Source organism: Notamacropus eugenii, chromosome 1, assembly GCF_028372415.1.
Source record: "Notamacropus eugenii isolate mMacEug1 chromosome 1, mMacEug1.pri_v2, whole genome shotgun sequence".
Taxonomy (NCBI): domain Eukaryota; kingdom Metazoa; phylum Chordata; class Mammalia; order Diprotodontia; family Macropodidae; genus Notamacropus; species Notamacropus eugenii.
Window position 1 is genome coordinate 394,745,945 of NC_092872.1, and position 19,794 is coordinate 394,765,738.

Sequence of the window (19,794 nt, forward strand, 5' to 3'; positions counted from 1 at the left end):
TTCTAGAACTAGAAGAAATAGTTCTGAGGTTGTAGCAGCAGCTATGGAAAGATGGCATGATTTGTAGATAGGGAATCTGAGTTCAAATTCTGGTTTTACTACTTACTGTCTCTGTGATACTGGGCAAGTTACTTAATCTTGATGGTCTTCTGTTTCTTTTTGATAAAATAAGAAGTTTGGAATAGATGATACCTGAATTTCTTTCCAGCCTGAGTTTATGTTGATGAGATATGCAAAAGTCCCATCAAATCTAAATTCCTGTAAGTGTATAAAGGCATGCACAAACTATTTATCTATCTATCTATCTATCTATCTATCTATCTATCTATCTATCTATCCACACACACATATATGCATGTATATATATATATACACACGTGTATGTGTAAATGTGTGTATGTATATGTATGTATATGTACATATACATACATATATATACACACACAGAAGAATATACATAGAGTCTGTTTATGTTTTCTTGAAAACTAAAACCGTTTTAAGGCATCACATGCCCTGCACTCACACATATTAGATGTGCTAGTGAACATTGGCAGATCTTGTTATAAACATTTCAAAAAAATCTTATCTGGAGTGTGAGAAGATGAGTATTCTTAAATGCTACTATATCATTCATTGGATTGAGAAAAATTCCAACTTTTTTCTCTGGGAAGTGCCACACAACAGCTAGTTTTACAGAGGAAAATATGAACTTCTAGAGGATAACAATGCCATCTTGTGGCTTTTCTGGAATTAGTAGGAAAGACTTTAAAACCCTGTTGCATTTCTGCAATTGTAGGCATAATTTAGATCACCATTCACAACTGCCCCAAAGATATGAAGAAAGGAAGTCCATGGTTAAATGCTGCCTTTGAATTAGAGATTCACTGTCCCTACCTTTGCTTTGGCCCAGCGAATGGACCTAAGCACCTGCTGCCAAGCATGACATTTTTAGATAGAGAGAAGGAAATGAGCCACATTTTAAAATCCATGAAAGGGAAAGTTATCTAGAGGTTAGAAGAAATGCAACCATAAATGTTGTTTTATCACAAGTAGTTTTCCCAGCCACTAATTTTACTGAATTATCATAACTTGGTAAAATATTTCAAAAGATGAAAAAGAAAGAGGTATGACCAATCCAACTCAAGCAATAAAACAACACTTTAATTAAAAAAAAGTTGTTTTTTTTTTTAGATAAAAAATCCTTATAATACAATCTTAGCACAGGTATAGCTGTCTCACATTTAACTTTCTCATCCTCTTTTCAGCTTGCAATTCTGGGCAATTTTTAAAACGTTATTATAAGCTGAGATAATACAGGGAAAGAAAATCCCTGCTCTTTAAGATGGTACAATGTGGAAGATCTGGTTTATTTGCAGGTCATATCTTGGATGTTCCAAAGTCTAGCCATTTACACCAGCAATACCCACAACTCTGTAAATAATTCAGGTGTCGAGTAGTTTTCAGTCCTAATATTCCTTTATGAAAGAAATTCCGTCCTTGATCTTCATTCCTCACAAGTCACTCAGATTTCTATCAACCAATAACCTCTCCCCAAGACTATAAAGTTACAGTTACAAAATGCTGCATTCTCTTAACAAAATAAAGTCTCTTGGAATGCCTTCTATTTTTTCAGTCAGAGTATTGCTCTGAAATCCCTTTTAAGCCTATGTTCATGGGTTAGCCAAAGAGAGCACAGAATGGCTTACATAATGCATAGGTCAGGGGCCTCAAGGGGGTGTTATTCCAAGCACTTCATTTTTCAGGAATTTTAAAGTGCTATTTATCGATATCTTAGAAATGCATAAAGTCTCAAGACTGCCTATTTTGCAACTAATTTATTCCCTTGCTGATGTAAGCTTAGCAACCAAACTCATTTGAACTGGCCTTGCTTTCTCCAGCGTTGGTGAATCCTGACTTCAAGAAAAGGATAAAGCCGCATGATCTGAAATTTAACATTGATGATGTTCAATGGATGATGGATGGTTCATTTTACAACAAACTGTCTCACACACACACACACACACACACATACATGCATAGCGATGCTGAGTCAAAGAATGGAGAGGCAAAACAGATTTGGAAGCACTGAAATGTTCTTTAAAAGAGTTATATCCATTCCCCCTGAAATTCAAACTAAAATCCTTTTCCATATTTTACTGAAGCAATGTGGTTTTAATAAATAATTGCAGAATTGTGGCTTTTTTTGGGTAGCTTTTCTATTGTTTTTCTCCATGAAGGTATTTTTGTCCAATTCTAACTTTTTAGCTGGCAAAGGTAGACCCCATTCATTGATGTTATTGATAGCATCAGTTCTCTTTCCAAATAAAAAACTGCACACAATTTGTTTTGGTTTTAGCCCCCATCTGTCTTCATCTTCTCCTCATCCTTATCCCTTTCATTCTGAATGACTTCCATCCTATTGATAGCCAGTAGCATACAGTTTCACCAAAAGTTGATAGAAAGGGGAAAAGGGAGAAAATAGAGAAAAGTGTGTGTGTGTGTGTGTGTGTGTGTGTGTGTGTGACAGAGAGAGAAAGAGGAAAATAGACTTGCTAATTTCAACAACCTAATCGTTTTTTCTTTTTTTGTTTTTGGTGATTAAAAAATACACATAATTTTCAATTTCCAAAAAAAGGGCAGAATTTATTTGTAGATTATGTGCTTTTAAATTCCTCTTAGCCCTGGTTAAATTCCACTTTTTAGGTGAAGACAGTTAAAGTTTGGTTTAACCTATATAATAGTGGGCTTTTTGCATGGAAAATATTATTCACAACAGCAATTATCTTGCAAGTCATTTGCTTTCATCGCTTATGGCTTTAGGCTAACAAACAATCTAAGTTGGTTAAATCTTAATTAAACTTTTCCCTCAAAAAATAACTTGCTCCACTGGCAAATGAAAAATGTTTTGCCTTTGGTCACACGCATGAATTAAAATGCTGGGCGTTGTGAATTCCTGAAAGGAAAATAAAATGCTTGAGAATTCTCAAAATAAACAGCTTTCCATATGCAAGTGCAATAATGTCCTTTCTAGCCCATGTACTACATGATGACTGTAGTGGTTTGATTCTACTGATCAATGATTAATCTGGAAGATGAAGTAGAAATATGAAAGTGGAGACCAAAGATTCAGAAGAAGAACCCTGGATAATAATGAGCATTAAAAAAACCTGCATAAGTCATACAGAAAAGCTAGCAGCAAAGTGAAAACAGGCGTGATTAATTCATGAAATGTGCTGATCAAGTGCCCCTTTTTGTGTGATGTCTTCCATAATTCCCCTACAATTACATTAACTTGTTCTTAATTTATCGATACATACATGTATATCTCTATCATCTCTGTCTCTATATAATCTGTCTACATCTATTTCTATAGGTAGATATCTATTTATCTGTAATCTGTATCTAATATATCCATATCACTATTTATTAATATGCCATCTATATAGAAATAAATCTTTACCACCTATCTATATCATCCATCTCATTACCATCCCTATCTCTCTATCTCTTTTTCTCTCATCTATCTACGTGTTGTCCCTTAAGGTGTAATGTAAGTTTTTTGAGGATAGGGACTGTTTCATTTTTGTTCTTGTACTTCCAGTGTCATGTGACATTAGTATACAGTAGGTACTTAATGATTCTTGTTGATGACTTTATAGAAATGTTTCCTTCCTTTGTTTGAAAAGTGGAAGGGCATATAGATATTCTGTGAGTATTTCAATACTTCTGAAATTTATCCATGTGAGTATTGTCTCTATTATCAACTGACAGTGACAACTATTCTATAACAAGATAGACATTCATTGAGAACGCTACAGCTAAAAGATGCATTATACCATGACCATCTCAGTGATGTCCCTTTCTGAAAGAACCAGGTTGGTCCTCAGATATCAGACACAAAAGAATATTACTGAGACTCTACTTGAAGATTTTTTGTATTCTCAGTTCTGCCAAAACTTTCACTATACTAATGTAGCCTTTAAAGTTCCAAGGTCATCTCCACAACCAGATAATTATTAGAATAGAACTTTAACAGAGATAAACTGGGATGTTGGGCAATATTTCACTTGCAAAAATTCTAAATTTTATAAATTCCATTAATACATACCATTTGAAAGATAGTTGACTTGATAACTGAGTAAAGAAGACATGGCACTCTAAGAGAAACCAGTATTTGGGAACTCATCCTTGGTCCTGTTACTTACTTCCTAAGTGACCTCAGGCAAGTTACTTCGCTTCATTTTGGCTGTTTCCTCATCTACAAAATGAAGTGGCTGGATTGGATTCTAAGTTGTTTTTTTTTTTTTCTTTCTAATTTTACTACTTTAATAACTGAATATTTAATGAAGAGGTTTTAGTTTTAAAAAACATAACAGCAACAAAACTCAGAGTTTTATCCTTTATGGGGATGATATTGGGTGTGGTGATTAAAAAGTCTGAGACATAAATTCTGGGTATTTTAATCATTTTATTAGTAATGCTAACATTTTAATAAAAAAGCTGGTCATTTGGATGTCTCTCTCCTGGACCAAAGACAATCATGGTGGTGGGCTCAGGGGCTATATGCCCATTGGAAGGGGGAGGAGGAGGGTGTTCCTGGGGGTGGAAACAAACTCTGATTTGTTAACAATCAATGATTAAACAAATATTACAATGAGGACCTGGACTTGAGTTTTGATCATGTCATTTACTTCTAAATTACAGCCCAACCCCCAATCTTGGGCAATCTCTTCAAGGAACGTATATCCTCCACCCAAGCCTGACCAGAAGGGAGTTTCACCTTAGATCAGAAGACCAATCTAGTTGGGTAGAGGAGCAGTATCCAGAAGGAGTAGAATGTTAATCCTATCTTGCAGCAGCCCTGTCCTTTAGTTATTTGAAAAGGTTTTTACATGCAAGTGGAGGAAAATAAAATACTAAATAAAAGCTTATTTTCTTAAAGGAAAACAATTTTAAGAAGATATTCGATGAAGACAATGGGACAAGAAAAAAAAATGAGGTCTCCCCAATTTTAATAATTGTCTATTAATATGAGAGAGAAATAATCATTTGTCTCATGGGCAAATTATCTAATCTTTAGGCAGTGTTAGAGTAACAGGAGAGTAGGGACATTCTTTTGGCTTCATTTTGCTTCTATCATACAATTCTAAAGGGAAATTAAGAATTCTTCATGTGATATGAGGGCACAAGAAGTAGGTAAATGGAGGCCAAGAAAAATAAGGAGAAATATTTACTCCTACTTCTACTTGGCAGAGAATGGGAAGTCTCACAAGTAAGTTCTCAGAGAAAATAGATGGATAAAACTGACCTCCACCTTCTAAGGTGGCAAGAATTCTATGCTCTGGAAGGTAAACTTATAAGTGTTTCAAGATTAATGAAGTTTCTTCCCAATTCTTCCTGCTCATTACTAGATCCCCTTTTACATGCAATTTGAATTTATATTCTCTCTCTCTCTTTCTCTTTCCTCCTTCCCTCTCCCTCCCACCCCTGCTATCTCCTGCTTCCCTCTCTCACCCCCTCTGCTGATAAAGAGATAAGAGAACAGGATAAGTTCTTTCTCAAAAACATACCCATTGTCAATTATTGTTGTACGTAATTTATTCTTCCTTCCAATTTTAGAAATTAAACCTCATTTTAATGTTTTATTTAGATATTTTAATTTCAGATGCTAAAACTAGATGTGTTTCTAGAAGAATGATTTGATTTTTATGTGATATTCTTCCTATGTTCTTATAATTTAGTGCATGAAATTATATATATGTAAATATATATTAAAGTTTTGCGTTCATGACTTTCTAATAATTTGAGACTTTTATTATTTGATTATGTTGATTTATCAGTAAAATTATTTGTGTCCTATAGAAATCATTTTCAAATATCAGCTCTACATAATTGAAAGAAAAAAGATAAAAAAATATATTTGGGGTAATGATAATCAAGTTGGCTCTTTCATATCAGTGTATAATCTCAATTAAAATAATAAAAAATGACTAATATCCTTACTAACCTAGGTACTAGATATAAGAAAAGTCACTTAAGAGTTGGGAGAATATTAGTCTCTGGATGAAGATCTCAGTGGATTTTGAGTCTATGACTTTAAGCATTCAGCTATATCTTCCCCTCTGATAAATTTATAGAAATATCATTAATGTTAGTATGATTTTAGGTGGAGTTTAATATTCTAGATTTTCAAAGTGTGCTTTTACATAGAATGGATTTTTTCAGCCTTTTTGAAAACTGAGAATTGCAATCGAAACCACCTGTGGGGGCTAGTGTTCATTTTATATAAAATGAAGTAATAATTACATTCAAAAAATTTTAACATTAAAGGTACCTTGGAAGTATCAAGTCCAAAATTCTAAACAAAAGAGGGGATGTTCCATATATATCATCCTGACACATAGTTTAACGTACCCTTACTTAATTATTCCTTGAAGTGTATCATTTTGCCAAGTAGTTTATTCCGTTGCCTGACAACTTTGATACTCGTCCCAAATACAATATTGTCAATAAAAATGGTGAAAGAGGAAATTCTAAATACCGAGTCATATAGAGGGAATCATGAAAAACTTCCCCAGGAGGTAGATAAAATGATTAATTGATCAACATTTATCAGTTTTTCTGCACAAACAAGAATTAGTAAAAGCAATACTTATTGGTTTGTACATTCAAGCAACTTGATGTGAAAACTGGAGTTAAATATTCAATCAAAGAAAAAATCACTGCAATAGTTTGTCAATAGAACTAATCTCTTATCTTAGTTAAGAGCAGGATTTCAAGAAAGTCTTAGTTTAATGTGTTATCATGGAAGCTTTTGGTAGTATATTAGCATTCAGAGAGATAGTAGGGTTTTGTCTAGTGTTAGCACTCTCATTAGTGATAAATACATTCAATTCCCACGTTTCTTCTTCTTCCTCACCATTATATAGTTTAATGTTTTAAAGGTAATACATTGGCATTAAATTCTTTTATTTTGTGCCCCTCCCCCATCATCATTAGTAAATGAGTTTGAAACCCACTTCTGATACTAACTAGTTGTGTGACCATGGATCAGTCAGGGATTCTCAGTGAGCCTCAATTTCCCTATCTGCCAAATAGAGGTGCTAATAGCTATAATGACTACAAGGTTATTTTGAGGATGAAATGACATAATGAATGTAAAAGGATCAATAAACCTTAAAACTATTGCATAGAAATGTTTTTTATTATGAATTTTATGTACAAAATATTTGTTTTACGGGGCAACAAGGTATCATATATTTCCAAATCGATTCAATAAATATTTATTCCCAGCTATTCCCAGCCAGGCACTGTGTTAAGAGCTGGGCAATACAAGTAAGAAAAAGACTGTCCCTACCCTCTGGGAACTTACAATTGAATCAGGAAGACAATACACAAAAGAAAGCTGGAAAGAAGGAAGGAGGAGAGGAGTGAAATAAGGGGGTTTCTGGAATATGAAATCTGCATTGGGGACATATTTTTTCCTGGAGCTCTAGATGGAAAGTAGAGTGAGTTCAAATCCTGCCCTCTATAAAAGGAAATTTCTGGGAGGAGTTTAGTAATCTACTTCCAGCTAACCGAGAGTTAATCAGAGTGGAAAGGAGCCTATGGGAGTTGGAAAGGTATTTAGCATCCAGTACTGTTAACAGCATAGTTATGAACTTATCCTGGGAGGAGCATCTTGTTCCAGGGAGTAGAAAATGAGAATTGAAAATGGAAAGTAGAGTGAGCTGAAAGTCCACACACTAAGCCCAGTATATTCAATATCCTAAGTGCACTGAAATGTATTTTATTGAAAGAATAAAAAATGAATGAATGATTACATTTTAGCTCCTGGACCATGCCAAAATATCTGCTGAAAAGGCAATCCTCTGGAGAGTTTGTCTACATGAAAATAAACATTTGGATATTTGGAAACAGCTGGCTGACTGACTGAATTTATTTTTCCCCCTATTTGGATGCTTCATGTCATAGAAATAGGCATTTAAGGACAATTAAAAAATAATTTAATACAGTAAAGAAAAATCAATGGAAAATATTACATATATAAAATAAAAACAATGATGTTATATGCAACGAAAGGGAATATACTGAAAAATTAGCAGTTGAGACCTTATGTTTAACCAAGTGGAATTGAAGAGCCGCTGAAAAATTCCTGTAGAATCCAAGAAGTACTTTAGTTTTAAGAAGTTTTTTGAATGATAAAAGAAAGACTATTTTGAGACGTTTACTTCATGTTTTCCTATAAATAAATAACAATAAGTTCTTTTTCTGTTCAGGAATTCAATTTAGAAATTTGATAGAAAATTTTTCTTTTTTTTTTTTAATTTGGTTAACTGGAAGCATAAATAAGCTCTGTGTAAGGTAAATATTATCATTGAGGAGCAATAAAATAGCAAAAGTTCATGGAATTTCAAAGGGCCAATGAAATTAATGTCTTTAGATATTTTGAATGTCTGCAGCAGCTTGTAATAATACCTATAATTTATAGAAGGTCATATACTGCCCTGAGAAGTGCCCAGTCAGCTCTGTGTGAAGTTGCTGATGCCCACATGTAATCATACAGAGGAAGTTACTGACTTAATAAACTTTTTTCACATCATCAATCATCATAAATTATAATCTCCTCCTTTAGATGATTTTCTGTCATTTTCTAACTTTCATTTCTTCTTTTTCAAAGAACTCACAAATTGGATTGAAACCTAAACAATGTCTCCTAGAAAATATAAAATGATATACTGTAGGATTTTTCTAAATCCATCAATAACAAGTGAATATATATAGATACAACTTGAGACTGTGTGTGTGATTCAATTCAATATGAATTTATTATATGCCTATTCTGAGCAAAGTGTAGTATTAGGATCAGAGAATATAATGACAAAAATTAACTAGTTCCTGTTCTTCAGTAGTTTGCATAGGTAAATATTCCAGTAAATATAAAGTATATGAAAAAAGATGAAGTGATTTCAAGAATGCTAATAACTAAGGAAGAGAGGAGGTATCAAAAATGACTATTGTAAGAGGTAGCACCTAGGCTCTGCTTGAGAGGAAGCTACAGATTTTATGAGGTAGAGGTGATTAGGTTGGGCAGTTACTTACATGGCAGACATGTGCACGTTTTATGAACTAATAATCTTTACCAAACTTTAAATTATGCCTCTGGCTACTAAATAGCAATGAATAACTGCTAAAATAAATGGAAAAATTTTGAATTAGGTCTCACTACCGATTTGTCATTTCCTATATTATAGCAAAACTTCAACCTTATACTGTCTGGGTATTTTAGATAGTCCAAAACAATATTAATGAAGATGGCTGACACCTAATTTAGTTTCTCTTATTTTTTTTTTCTTTTTGATTAAATCTATCTTAGGCTTAACTTTATCTGAAAATATGATTACCATCCCTGCTTTTTGCCATAAAATATTCTACTCCTGATCTTTATTTTATGCATTATGAGTATCTCTTATTTCCTATCCCCCTTGACTCCTCTACTTTAATTCTATCTTCTACCTTGCCCTACTTAACCTACTCCCTCTCCAAGGATCCATCCCTTGTCATCCCATTCCCACCCTTCTATAGCTCCTGTTATCCTATTCCCCCTTCCCTCTAAAAATCCTTCCCTTATCCTCTCTCCCCTCCCAATCCCCTTAACCTTTAATTTCTTTCTAAATTTAAGACTTTTATACCCTTCTAAATGTATATGTATTGTTCACTTTTAAACCTTTTTCTAATAAAAGTGGGGTTCCAGAACTACCAATCCTCCTCCACCATTTAATTCCTGTGTCAGTTCTTCCTCTCACACCTCATTTGCATAAGATAATTATTTTTTTTTTACTTGTTCCTATATTTCTCTTGCCTCTTATGTGTCAAATCTTCTATTAAGTTCAAATTGTGGTTGTGGTTGTTGTTTTAACAAAATCCTGAAAGTCAGACAATTCATTAAATGTCCATTTTTTTTTCATTCAAGATTATGCCTAGCTCTTCTGGGTATAATATTTTTGGCCAGAACCCCAGTTCTTTTGCTTTTTGATTTACAGTGTTCCAAGACCTATGGTCTTTTAGTGTGACCACCACTAGGTCTTATGTGATTTTAATTGTGGAAGCAAAATATTTAAATTGGTTTGTTGTTGTTGTTACTCATAGTATTTTATCTTGACCTGGGGGTTTAGGAATTTGTCTATGATATTATTGTAGGTTTTCCTCCTAGAATATCTTTTAGGTAGTGATTAGTGGATTTTTTTTTTTCAATTTCTACTTTGCCCTCTTGTTCTATAACACTTCAGGACAATTTAATTATTTTTTGTATTATTGTATTAAGATTCTTTTTTTTTAAAAATTATTATTATAGCCTTCAGGTAGTTTAGTTATTCTTGTTGTCTCTTCTTAATCTGTTCTCCAGATCAGTTTTTAACTGCTTTTAACATGCTTCACATTCTCTTCTATTTATTCACTCTTTATATTTTGTTTTATTATTTCTTGGTCTCATAAATTCACTGGCTTCTCCTTGGCCAATTCTGATTTTCAAGGAGTTGTGTTCTTCCTTAAGATTTTAGATCTCCTTTTGTAATTGATTGGTTTTCTTTTCATAATCTTCTTGTTTTTCTTAGATTGTTATTTTTAAATTTTTTTTCTTAATCTCTCTTTTTTGATTTTTGAAATTTTTAAATTTCTTCTGTTTATTCTTTTTGAGCAGGTGACCATTTGATGTTACTCTTTGGGGAAGGAGTTTTCTTTCTTTGTTTCAGTATCCTCCTCTGAACCCTGGCCTTCTCTATTGCCATAATATCTTTCTATGACTAGATTCTTTCTCCTTTTCCTGCTTTTTTTTTTTAATTCGTAGAAGTTTATTTTTTTGTAATGACCTCAACTCCAGGGGTATGGGAGATGATGCTTCTGGCCTCAGATCCGCCTTCAATTCTCCCCTCTGGCCTGAAATGGAAACCAAGGACCCCATCTTCCTGTAAGTGACCACAGCCAGCTTCCCTCCTTCCCAGCTATGTCTTTCCCCCCTCCCCCATTTCTGCATTTACCCAGGCATGTGCTGGTTCCTTCTTGCCCAGGGTCACATCTCAGTTGCTTGGTTAGGTTTGGCATTCCTTGTCAACAGAGCTTCCCCCAGTCTTCCCCAGCTCAGATGCCCAGCTCTCCTCACTGTCTGGGAGGTAAAAGTTCCTGTTACTGGAGTCCAGGCTGGCCCCCTCCCAACCCAGTCAACTCTGAGTCTCACCATTTGTTTAAATGGAACTAGCCTGGAGGTGTTTACTCTTCACAGGGACCAAACCTCAGTCTTGGGATATTCTTTGGGATCTGCTCCAAATGTCAGGAAGAGGACCACTGTTGTGCCTCAACTCTTGTTTATTTTTAACTGTTCTATGTTTGCCCTGAGGCACTATTTTTATCTCATTGTTTAGGGGAAATCTGGAGAGCTTGGAATTTTCTCACCTACTCTGCCAGGCATCTTCCTAAAGGTATCTTGATGCTTATGTACTCTTAGAAAAGTGAGTGTTCCCCAAAGGTGGCAATCAACTCTAATTGGCAAGCAATTAATAAGAGAATGAATATTATAATGAGAAGTGGGCCTTTTATAATGAAGGACTGGGTGGATGTGACTGATTATTTAGGTGGGGTAACAATTCTACCTAAATAAAGTGGGCTAGGTGAGGTAAATTTTTGGGCAAGATTAGTAATGTCCTTCAAGGTCTGGTTGTATTAAACTACAGAGGTTTGTTTGTGAATGAGGAAATAGAAAAAAATGTTAATTTCAATAATTGGTTATTAATAGAAGAGAAAAATAATCATTTCGCTTACTAGAAAGACATTGTTGTTTGTTGTTGTTCACTCTTTTTTCAGTTGTCTCTGACTCTTCATAACCCCATTTGAGGTTTTCTCAGAAAAAATGCTGGAGTAATTTGTCATTTCCTTCTCTGGTTCATTTTACAGATGAGATACTGAGGCAAACAAAGTTAAGTGACTTGCCCAGGTTCACATAGTTAGTGTCTGAGGCCAAATGTAACCTCAGGAAGATGAGTTTTCCTTATTCCCAGCTTGGGGCTGTATTCACTGTGCCACCCAGCTGTCCCTAGAAAGGACTCTAGAAGTCATCTAATCCAGTACCCTCATTTGACAATTGAAGATACTGAGACCCGGAGAAGTTAGGTAACGTCCAAGGTTATCCAATCAGTGGTGTAGCCAGATCCTCTCATTCCAAACCCAGTACTCTTGCCATTGTGCCACACTGTGTCCTAATCCTCCTTTAATACCTCCATAGAGTAGAAATGACCCTAGGCTCCTGATCATTATATCAAAAGAGTACAAGCTTTGATAATTCTTACAAAGCTAAAAAGATAGACTGAGCCCTACTCTCAGTCCTACCCATGAGACATTGGGGAAAATCACTTAACCCCTTGGAATCTCATCTATTCAAAGAGGACACTGGATTTGTTAGCCTCTAAAATCCTCTTTAGATTTAAAAATTCTAACATTCTGTGAAAAAATGTATTTTTCATTTCTTAATTAACTTAATTTCTGAATTCATCTTTAATATTTTCTCATTAATTTTGCTTTCTATGCACTTCATTTGTCTACCATGCTGAGAGGAAGAGACAATACTAACTTTGAAGACAAACCATGTTAGAGAGTAATTTTGTGTCTAATGATAAAATAAGCATTTAAATTAGGAGGACCTAGGCACAAACAATAGCACTGCCATATATGCGACTTTGGGAAAATCGCTTACTAATTTTGGTCTGTTAGTTCCCTACATTTTAAAATGAAGGAATTGCACTAGATCTCCCCTAAGATTTCTTCCAACTTTAGATCTAAGATTCACTGTACAATACAGTCACCTCATATTCTAATTGGGACATAGGTTAGTTTATTGGCCCTATTTCTATTTATGTTCCAAGATCAAGGTCCAGTTCTTACAGAAACAGAATGATAAAGGATTTGAACAATCCTTCCAAGGTCATCTAATTCTATATGTCTATAGTATAGTTCTCTATATTCTGTATGTCTATATGTATAGTTCAGGTATCACATTTCCTGGTGAGAATCTAATTTGGGATAAGGGAGGATCAGACAATTCTGTTTTTCTTTTAAATTTCTCTCCCCTAGTATTTACAGTAGGGTATTGTTCTGTTAGACAGTTAGTAATCATAGTTGACTTACTTCTGAGTAGCAAATTCTGAAGTTTTTCATACCTTTTTGGAAAAATAGCTATTCTGTCTGTGATACACCTCTAACATATGATTTCACTTTCCGTGTTCCCTTAAATTTAATGGTTCAATTGAACTTGATTCCTTCTCCATGACTCCATGGGTCATGTTTAGCCATGTTTTGAATCTTCTAGTAAATTTCTGATCAATTATTTTTCTTCATCTGTATGTACAATGCAGTAGGTATGGTGCAAATGTTTAAATGTTTAAATACTAGTTAATAAGATAATAATGTCAGTGAATAATCTCTAATATCAAGCTGTTTTCTGCAACCTAAAGCACAGTATGTGTACTGGTTCGTATCTTCAACAGGTTCTGTACCTCTTTGTCAATGTGGTCGTTAGATACACTGGCTTCCTCTGATAAAACAAGATCATTCAAGAGCAGATGAAACTGTAATTACAATCAGGGTTCAAACTAGCAGGAGATGGAGTAAAAATTAAAAGTGCTAACTCCATGACATGTTGATTATCAGAAAACTCCCCCAATCTTGCAGATGACTGTTAGGGGCACATGACGACATTTAAATGTGGCTCTAAGAGGCTCCTTGGAAATCAAATCATAATTGTTCAGGGCTAGGTGGCAGAAGCAGTTGCCAATTTTCCACTCCTTGTGAAATTTCAGGCTTTGATTAGGAAAGGAAAAATGAATAATGGGCATTTTCTCTTAAGCATGTGGTCCAGGGAAATAAAGGTGAGCTATTTTTCCTCCTGATGAGTTCTGTACAGGAAAAAGATAAATTTGACACTGATTTCTAAGGATGGTGCAAAATTCTGGACAGGTAGAATTACATGGTCTTGTTTATTAATGTTGTAAACTAATGTAAAAATACTGCTTTAGTTAGACAGGTGGCTCCTTCAATTAAGACTCTATTGTATAAAATAATAAATCAGTATTCATGAAATTTTACTCACTTGCTGCACTTTATAGAGCAGTCTATTCTTGCCTTAGCTAAACATAAGTGATATAAGCAAGCATCACTCAACAAAAGAGTCACCTACGTTGTCCAAACCCTATTACAATAGGAAGATGGATGTGACTCTCTCAGCAACCTTATGTTCTTCATCTGTGTGTCTCTGATACTATGGACTAAAATACTAGTTGACTAGAGCAGTAATTACTTGGTTCTTTGTTTTGTTTTTTATAGGTAGGATTACAAATGAAGAAGCACAGGTTCTAATTTGATTTTTATTCCAATTAGCTTTCTGTGCTTTAATCTAGGACCACAGGAACAGAGATTTGCGTCTGGAAAGAACCTTACCTAGAGTGTAAGCCAATATCTTCAACTAATAAATGAGTAAACTGAGGCCAATAAAGTTAAATGACTTACTCAAGGTCACACAGGTTTTAATAGTGTTTATGTCGAAACTCAGGTCTATTGATTGTAAAGAATAATAGGTAACATCTTTATAGTGCCAGGCACTACATTAAGCATTTTACAAATAATATCTCAATTGGTGTGTACAACAACCCTGGTGGTAGGTGCTTTATCCCCATTTTATAGAAGAGAAAACTGAGGCAAACAGAGGTTAAATGATTTGCTCAAGGTCTCATAGTTAGTAAGTGTCTGAGGCTGGACCTGACCTCAGATCTTCCTGATTCCAGTCCAATGCTCTATCTTCTATGCTATCTAGCTCTTTTATTTCCTTCATTTAATCACTAAACCTCAATTTCTTCATCAGTAAAATCATGATAAGTGCTTTCCCTAGGGCAATTGAGATAAATAAGAATTACAAAAATGCCTCAACTGAAAATTACCGTACAAATAACATAATTTCTACTACTTGTATGAACTTGAACAAAACTTAATCAGTTAGAACCTCAACTTTAAAATGAAAAAGTTGAACTAGATAATCACAAAATTTCATTTGAGCTCTATAATTTTAAGATACCCCTAAAAGTCCATTTAGAAGAGTAAACATCTATTTAACTCTACCTTCATCCCTTGCTGAAATAAAATTCGCTTATGATGATTCTTCTGAGGTTTTATCTTCTGGAACCTCATGTTTTTATTTCCTTATAAAGGGAAGACAATTTTAATTTATAAGGCATAGTTATCATTTCCATAAAATGAGAAGACTACTACCTGTATTTTCAATTTTTCAAATCCTGTGGTTTGGAAGGCAATATTATTATGACTTACACTAGGTCAATGCCCAAAGTAAGATATAACCAAGGCAAATTGAAAAATTAAGGTCTGTTGTCAGGGGGAAAAAACATATGAATACAATATACCAAAGTGAATCCAACCATGAGCTGCTTATTTCCACTTTTCTTTAAAAGGATTAACTCCAACAAATGAGGAAACAGACCACTCTGAAAATATGCTGTATTTAGTATTGTTTTTTCAATGTGGATGTCCCAGAAATAATATATGATGAAAATATGATGATTCATTCTAAATATGCACATAATCCCATCTCTCTAGGTTTATTTAAATTCTTACTAAACAGGCCATCCTGTGGCAGAGAGGTTAAAAAGTCAGGCACAGAGTTAGGAAGTGATGAGTTCAAATTTAGCCTTGGACACATTTTCTGTTTGACTGTGGACAGCATGGTGCTGTACAGAGTATTAAACTTGAAGAACTACTACTTGAATTTCAGTTGTGGCTCTGCTAGTTACTTCCTCAATGTCCTTTTAAAAGCCATTTTACTTCTCTGGGCTTTAGTTTCCTCATTTGTAAAGTGGCAGTGAGTGGGGATACAGAGTCTACTATTTGACTTCTGTGGTCTCTTCTAGGTCTAAATATATTATTCCATAATTTGGGAACATAGTATGTTCCCAAAAAAGAAACAATCATAATTGATATTCACTCTGGGCCATCAGGGCCCAAACAATGACCACTAAGTGGTGCTTCAGCTGGTGCCTCTTGGTGGCCAATAAAGGAGAGTCAGAGTGAATTGGGTTTAAGCCATGATCTTTGAGAAAGAAATCTAGCCAGTAAACCCCAAGATTATCTTGCTAGGTTTCAGCCATCAAAATGTACATTTCTTTGAACAGAGCACCCACAGGTAAAGGAATGTGAAGGAGAGGAGAGGAAAGAGATGAGTTGCCCAACTGGAACTGGCCAGTTGGGTCCCCAGTGGGGCAGTTTAGACTACTCAGAGGTTGCTGTTTTTCCTTTGTTGTTGAAGAGGACCATGAAATCAGGAAAATGATACCATGACTTGCAAGTGAAGTGGATTTAAGTGAGGGAGAGCTATGCAGGGTTACCAGCCTCATTTTCTCTTCCAGGGTCATCTGAGTCCAGTGTCAAGATGAATGGGGATGAATGGAGATGGCATCCATGTGGCTTCTGGTAGTACTTTGAAGGAAGGGAAGGGCTTTTCAAAGATGTAATTGTGAATGGGACTGTCCATTCTAGGCGGGAATGGGTTTGTAATCAAAGGCATAGAGAAGGGGGAAAAATGGAGGATGAAGTGTGGATGGAGGGGTTATTGGGGAATTGGATGTGATCAATAGGGAGTTCTGCCCAGATTGACCAAAATCTAGAATATTATAAATAATCGTATGTGAGAATTAATTCTTAGTCTTGTGTTTTATATTTGATTTTACTCTCTAAGCTATTTTATTTTGTAACCACATTTTGTATTCTGTGTAACATACCTAAGCCTCTTCTCTGTCTCTGAATGAAGAAACTCACGACTTCCAGAGTTGTTTCCCTCTCTCTGAAATTAGATGCCAAAGACTTAACTTTCCCACAATCACTGTTAGTTAAAAATTGTTCTCAATATGCTTTCTCTCTCTCCCCCTCCCTCTCCCTCTTCCTTTCCCTCTCCCTCTCTCTCTCTCTCTCTCTCTTTCTCTCTCTCTCCCTCTTTCTCTCTCTCTCCCTCTCTCTCTCTGTCTCTTTCATAGTCTTTCCTAATTTCCAAGCTGCTAGTGCCGCTCCAGATGTTTCCTTGTATTTATTTAATACATTTCCATATACCAGTTATATGACCCTGAGCAACTCATTTAATTTCCCAGTGTTCTAGGAAGCTTTCTAAGAAATAACATGCAAAGAATGTGCCAAATTTATTGGTAAAGAAAGATCATCACTAGGAGCTCCTCACATTAATTAAATTAGAGGTTCAGTCACTATCTGCATTTTTCACATACATCTATATGTAAACATGTTTTCTCCAATACGATGTAAACTTCTTGAGGGAAGAAATAATTTCATTTTTGCCTTGGTATTCCTAGTATTTTGTCTGTCACACTATTGGTACTTAATAAGTAATTAATGATTAAGTTATTTATTGGTTTATAAAACCAAAAAATCACAAACCTAGGACAAAAATCCAGGTTGCATGTTCTTTTCTGTGTTTTATGTTCTTCCCCCACCCTGGAGGAGATTTTTTTTTTTAACTGTAAAGAAAATCAAAATACAAAAAGACAAAAAAATAAATGGATAATGAGAGTTATAATTTCATGTTAAATATGCAGAATTGAAAGACTTTATTGAATCTATACAATTCAGTGAGACCTCAATGTATTGTACACTAAAATTGTCTGAGACTCAGAAGGGCCTGGCTTCATGTATCAAGTATTTCTCTTTCTAGTATCTTTTACACATATTACCTTTGTGATAACTCCCTTAACTACTCAAGGATCTAGGAAACTCTCTAGGACTATAAACTATATAGAAAATGCCAATTTTCATTGGTATAAAGTGATTCCTCATCAGAATTTCTCTATACCAATAAAAACACAGACAGAGTCTAAAACTGAAAATTCATTATCATATGTGGCAGATATTTAGATAATTAGATACCATGGTGCAGTGGAAAGTGTGTTGAATTTGGAGTCAGTTGCTGGACCTGGGTTCAACTCCCAACTCTGCAAACTTGGGCAAGTCACATAATCTCTCTAGATCTCAGTTTCCTTGTCTGTTAAATGAAATTATTGAACTAGGTGACCTCTAAGGTTTTAATATACTACTTTTCAGTGATAGGACAAGTCTTACTGGACTATATGGATTTTTCTTTTCTGCTTTCACCTGAAGAATTGTTAGTCAGTTTTAGATATCAGGAAGTCAACAGTAAGTTAGTCAATGAGCATTTATTAAGTGCCAGGCTACTGTGTGTCAGGCAGGGGTGATAAGCCCGAGAGATACCAAAAGAAGCAAGAGACAAACCATGCCCTCAAGGAGCTCTCTATCAAATGGGGGAAATAACTAGCAAACCCATATGTACAAACAAATCATATGCAGGATAAATTAGGAATCATTAAAAGTGCGAAGGCACAACAATTAAGAGGGGTTGTGAAAGACTTCCTGTAGATTAGAGGATAGGATATTAGTTGGGACTTAAAGAGAGCAAGGGAAGGCAGTAGATAGAGATTAAAAAAAGAGAGAATATTCTAAGAATGGAAGGCAATCAGAGACTAGTGCCTGGAGGAGAACTCTCTTGGTCATGGAATAACAAGGAGTTCCATGTACATATAACTGGATTGAAAAATATGTGGCAGAGAGTGAAGTATGAGGAGACTTGAAACATAGGAAGAGATTGGGTTTGAAAGGTTTTGAACAGCAAACAAGATTTTGTATTTGTTCCTGACGCTGACAGGGAGTCACTGGATTATATTGAGTAGGAGGGTGACATGGTCAGACCTGTACTTTAGGAAAATCACTTTAGTGGCTAAATGTAGAATTGTTTGGAGAGTGGAAACAATCAGCAGGTTGTTGTAATAGTCCAAGTATGACTTTATGAGGAGCTGTACCAGAGTGGTGACAGTGTTGGAGGAGAGAAAGGGCTTAATGAAGAGATGTTACAAAGGGGAAATCAACAGACCTTTGCAATAAATTGGATATAGGGGGAGGGAGACAAGAGATAGTGAGGTGTTGAGAATGGCATGTGGGTAATGAGTCTGAGGGAATGAGAGGATAGTGCTGTCCTTTACAGTAATAGGGAAGGTAAGAGAGAGGAGGTTTTTAGAGGGAAAAGTAAGGAGTTCTGTTTTGGACATATTGAGCCAAAGAAGATGTCTGCTTGTATGCCCAGGTCTGAGATGTCTGAAAGGCAGTCAGAGATGTAGCTCATGTAATTATTATTGAGCTAATTAGGCTAAGCAGTGAGGTTAGGCCAGGATAACTGGATTTGAGAAACATCAGCATAGAGAGAGTAATTAAATCCACTGGAACTGAAGAGATCACCTAGAAAAGAACTACATATAGAGAAGAGAAGAGGGCTCAGGACAGAATCCTGTGGGACACTTATGGTAAGAAGGCATGATCTGGATGAAGATTAAGGTCATTGAGATGAAAAACTCCGAATAGGTAGGAGGAGAACCAAAAGAGAATTGTGACCCCAAAATTGAGAGATAAGACTATGAAGGAGAAGAGTGTTAGCAACAGTGTTGAAGGTAACAGAGAGATTGAAGAGAATGAGGATGGAGAAAAGGCCATTGAATTTTGCAATTGAGAGACAGTAATTTTTGAGATAGTTTTAGTGGAATGATGAGGATGAAACCTGTATTGTAAGAAATTTAAAAGAGAGTGAGAAGACACAGAGTGGAGGCATACATGATACCTTTTTCAAGCAGTTCAGTTACAAAGGGCAGAAGAGATACAGACTGATAGTTAACAAGGATA